At 39.2% G+C, this 5215-nt stretch overlaps 1 non-coding gene across 1 annotated transcript; it reads right to left on the bottom strand.

Moving 5' to 3' along the window:
• Window positions 1-2415: 2415 nt before the first annotated feature.
• Window positions 2416-2522, bottom strand: LOC112089985. Its single transcript, XR_002901345.1, has one exon. It is a non-coding gene; the product is annotated as a small nucleolar RNA R71 (small nucleolar RNA).
• Between the last annotated feature and the right edge of the window lie 2693 nt (window positions 2523-5215).

Here is a 5215-nt window from a genome sequence, read left to right on the forward strand (position 1 = left end):
AATGTATCGACCAGATTTCAGTCGGTGCAAGAGGTCGATATTTCTTCGGCAATTTGAGAGTGGTTACACCGAGGCGCTACACCGGCTGAACTCACCTCGGTACGGCGTTAAGGATAGCTTCAGGGGATCAATACCGAGCAGGATTCAGTCGGTGCAGGACGTCGATATTTATTCGGCATTTTGGCTTCCAAAAGCCAGCCAAAATCGTCAAGGTTCCAAGGTAATACCGACCAGATTTTGGTCGGTACTCCTTCTCGATATGAATGTAGACTGCGTGCACCATATCCTTCATAACTCCTTGCTCACTGGTCCAAACCTTGATCGGTCAACTCCATGAGCCATATGGCTCCTTTAGCTCCAACGTTGGTGAAGGGTTTGGGTTCAGATGACGTCGGCAAGGGCTCCGTTCCACCGGTTCTTTGATGCGCGTTGCTTTGGTCTTTTATCCGCTCCGGGACATGTACTGCTTCTTATCGCCGTAACTTTCAGCTCAAAACTCCAAATAGGACGATCTCAAGTTTTCTGGAAACTAGACTCGACCCTCTTGATTCGGTATGAAGACTACAGAGGCTGCATCCTGGTGCAAGTCCTCCGTCTTAGGTGATAAATTTGAGGGATTGTCGGCTCCATAACACTTGTCCGAGTCTGATGCACATAAGGTGATGGTCTCTCCATGGCTTTTGTCCCAATTGCTCCCAATTAGCCCAAAATGACCTGTAAACACTTCAAAAGTGCAAAAATCTCTAGGACCTAATGCAATTCCTAACTAAAGACGAAAGCAAAGACAAATATATGTAAAACTACCTAAATGTATGCATGAGACTCAATATTTGGACAAAAATGCAATCCTAAACATGAAAAAATATGAGTATATCCTAAAAATGCAATCCCATCTTGCAAATTATCAAGGGAGATAATCATGATTAGTGAAGTCACCTCATTATGATTCAGATATGTAGGTTAGGGTCCTCTAGGGGTTTGATTAAGTTAGCTTAGGCTAGATTCATGCATCTTTGTTCTTGTCTGGCTAATCTTAATGCTGGGTTTCTGAGAATCACTTAAACCCAGGTTCAAGACATTTCATTGCAGCAAAAGTGTTTGATGAAATGTTTGAACCAAGCTAGTTCAAGAGTCTATTGTTTAACTCACATGGGAGTGTTTTCTTAAGCATAGATGGTATGTCATGATTGGTTTCTAATGCATCTCTTTCATTTGTTTCTCTATTTATGATTGGGTATGAAAGAATGTTTGAGATTGTGTTTTGATGCTTGGAAAAGATTAAAACTTGTGTTGAATCATGAGCTGCTTAGATCATTAATCATCTTTGTCATTAGCTACTTAGTTAGATCCTGAAAGCACCCTAGCCATCTACCATATCTAGAGCTCTATACTTCATCATATCATATTCATCATCTTGTTTACTGTTCTTTGTTTGCTTAGTTTGCATTGTTTAGTCTTGTTTTAGTTTACCTGATTGGCTTTGTTACTTGTTTGAAACATAAACTGCTTACTTTTGAATTAAGTAGAGATTCACATGAACTAGTATCTGAACTCACCTGATATGGATTGATAGAGGGATTGATAACCCACTAAGAGCCTTAAAAACTCTTACTTATCATTTGGCGCTGTTGCCATTTGGGTGATTAGTTTAGCATTAGTTAGTGAGTTTAACTTGAGATCAAGCTTTCTTTTGTTTTACTGATAAGACTTTCAATTTCTGTCTTTGAGTTACAGGTGTATGAGAACAAGATCAAGAAGTTCTGACCCTCATCTGCATTACAACAACAATATCAACCTGTTAGAAAGGAGAGCAAGAGAAAGACCTGCTCATCTAGAGAGGTTGGGAATGGAACATAATGTGGAACAAGCTGAGCATCTCAAGTGAATGTGGCTCAGGCTGAGAGAAATGAGCAACAGGCGAATGTGAAACAGAACATGGCACACAGAAATGAACGCCAAGCTCAACAGAACCAGCAACAAGCGGCCAGGAATGATCAGCAAGCTTAGAACCATCAGCAGCCACCAGCTCCAAGGCGCCAAGAACCTCCACCAGTCTTTGTGGGAAAGAATGACCGAGCCAATGCACACCAATATATGGCAGGCATTCAAGCTCATCCAGTTCAGAATAATAATTTTGAGGTGAAGGCTTCATTGCTCAACATGGTTCAGAACTCTAACTTCCATGGTCTGCCTATGGAGGATCCACTAGAGCATTTTGATCAGTTTGATAGGGTGTGTGATCTGACTAAAATCAATGGAGTTTCTGAAGACAGTTTCAAATTGAGGTTGTTGCCTTTTAGCTTGGGAGATAAAGCACATCAGTGGGAGAAGAACCTACCTAGAGGATCAATTCAGACTTGGGAGCAGTGCAAACTTGCATTCTTGTCTAAGTTATTCTCTACCTCAAGAATTGCCAAGCTGAGAAACCAGATATCAAACTTTACCCAGCACAACAATTAACGCTTTGGGGAAGCTTGGGAGAGGTTAAGGAGTTACACAAACCAATGTCCACATCATGGCTTTTCAGAAGCTTCACTCATGAGTAAACTGTATAGAGGAGCACCCCCAAAGATCAGAAACCAGTTAGACACAGCCTCAAATGGAATTTTCTTGGTAAAGAGATAAATGCTGCTCTAGAGTTGGTAGAAAATCTAGCAATAAGTAATGATAATTATGGGGAAGACTTTGACAGGACAAACAGAAGTGAGGGCTCATGTAAAGAGCAATTGATCGAGAAAGACATTAGAGAGCTGTAGAGCAAACTTGACAAAGTTTTAGTGTCAACTCAGAAGCCACTACAAATTGTGGGGGGAATTTGATGATCAGTCTCTAAGCTTTGAAAATGTCAATGAAGAAGGTCTCACTCAAGAGGAGATAAACTAAATTGGTAATCAGAATAGGTTTCAGAGGTACCATAACTTCTACCCTCAAGACCAGGTCTACCCTCCCCAACAAGGTCAACATAGCTTTGTTCCCAAAAATCAATACCAAGGGAACGATCAGCCTAAGCAGCAGTTTGTACAGCTGATGGGCTTGCGGGCCTAGGGTTTGTTTTTAACAAGCCCGCTGGTCCTCAAAAAGTTTTAAATTTATAAAACTCTAGTGTCTGCAAGTGCACAGATATACGTTGTAGGACTTAGGGTGTCGATCCACAGGGAGGATGTCTAATCTGCGAGAAACAACAAACTGGGAAAGTAAGCAAAGTCATAAACCAATGAGATTTTGGGGTTTTTGGTTAAGAATCCTAAACTAAACCTAATATAATATTCACAAGAAATAAGATGCAATGCAGAATGAATTATTAAAGAATATCTCAAGCATATTGACTCAAACTATAGACTCTAAAACTCATAGGTGCCGATTTAGACTTCTCCTATTTACTCTAATAGATGTATGGTGGCATTTCCAATTAGCTTCCAGGCGATTTATCTTCATCTGTTTCTCGGATCTGCATGGAACTAGAATAGACATGTGTATGATTCACCAACTCTCGCCATCTTAATCAACTAATCATTCAGATCTGACAATTAACTCTCATTCTCATGTCAGAAATAAGATCATGCATTAGACATCGAGTTCGTCTGCTCACATCTTCTCTATAGGTAGCTCTCGACTTCTATAATGACTATGTTCTTCTGAAGATAGGTATGGATAATCTGATACAATACTCTCGTGGCTCTGATCGATCCTAGGCTCAGAGAATAGGTCATGAATCTACTATCATGCAATATGAAAAACTTAGAAGAGATGAGATCCAGAATATGGTTTAGAACTTTAGAAATCCTAATCGATATGTGTACCTATCGAAATCTTCTTCAAACAACTTGACTCTCTGGGAAAAATCTACATGATGCAAGGAATGATAAAAGACATAAAAGAATGCAAAATATGAAACAGAAAAGTTAATAAGATAAAAAGGAGAAAGAACAATGGATCTGGGGAAGAATCCCCATCTCCATCGCCTAACCCTAGAAAAACAAAGTTTGGTGGCTCAAAATCTCATTACAGGAGCACACACCCGTTTAGGGCTGCTAAGAAATGTATTTATAGGTCCTAAGGTATTCCAGGTCTCATTTAGAGCTTCTATGAAGAGGAATGGCGATGTGGGCTTTGATGTTGGGTCAACTTGTTCTCCATGTATCTTTTTTTTGCACCGTTGGATATTTGTGATGTAAAGTGATATGGAAAGCTTGTTGTCTCCTCTTGATTGTCTCCAAATTTTAGCTTGATCATACGGTGAGAAAGTCTTCATTTGAGGCTGAACTTCTGTCGGTCTAACTCTGAGCTGAAAAAGTGAATTTCTTCCATTTCGCCATAATTTTCCGTAAGTTTTCTGAAAAGAGCCTTGAAACTACAAATACATGAAAATCATAATAAAAGTTCCTAAAACTGATTAAAACCATTGAAAAAGCATTTGAAATCAATGGTGAAAATGGGTACTAATACGGTGTTATCAACTTCCCCAGACTTAAGATCTTGCTTGTCCTCAAACAAAACAATATCTAATCTGGAAAAATATCATTCAACAGAAATGAGAGGGAACTCAAAAATATCAGCAACCAAAATTCTAGACCTGAATTATGGACAACGCATCAATCAGATCAAGTCTATAAAATTCTCACTAAAATACAAACATAACTAGTCCGTTAATCCGTCATGTGAAAATACAAACACTTAGAACTAACTACCAGTCAACTAGTTCTTAAAATTCATTAAAGGTTTCAGTGATTCTCATCAAAAGGATATCAAACAAGGCATTCAAGGTTAGGTATCAAAAAGCTTTTTAATGGTAAGGCTTGATGTGTTTAGGGTTACCTTTTTCTGGAGAGACAGGATATTATGCAAAACAATAAGAGAGGATGGATTTGTTGGTGCCCACAGTTTCCAGTCACATTCTCCTTGCTTCACGATTTCTGATCTCCTTTCTTCAGGTTCTCCTTATAACTCCCCCAGATTTGGATTTTTGTCCAGGTTGTGAATCCATAACTCCTTAAGTGAATACTTATTGCCTTGGCTCAAATGATTTCGGCTTCTGAGACTCTTTAGGCTCTTGGTTTCCTTTCCTTTCTTTCTTTTTCTCTCTTTTTCGTTTTTTTTTTTGGGAAAGAGGAAACCACCTTTTGACTTAGAGTCTTAGGGAGCACGTAAATTACCTTTAAGAATGAGCTTTTTAAGACATCATGAGGCTTGCTGAGATTGCATGGTAAACTTCCTT

This window comes from Eutrema salsugineum, unplaced genomic scaffold (assembly GCF_000478725.1).
Source record: "Eutrema salsugineum unplaced genomic scaffold, Eutsalg1_0 scaffold_11, whole genome shotgun sequence".
NCBI lineage: Eukaryota > Viridiplantae > Streptophyta > Magnoliopsida > Brassicales > Brassicaceae > Eutrema > Eutrema salsugineum.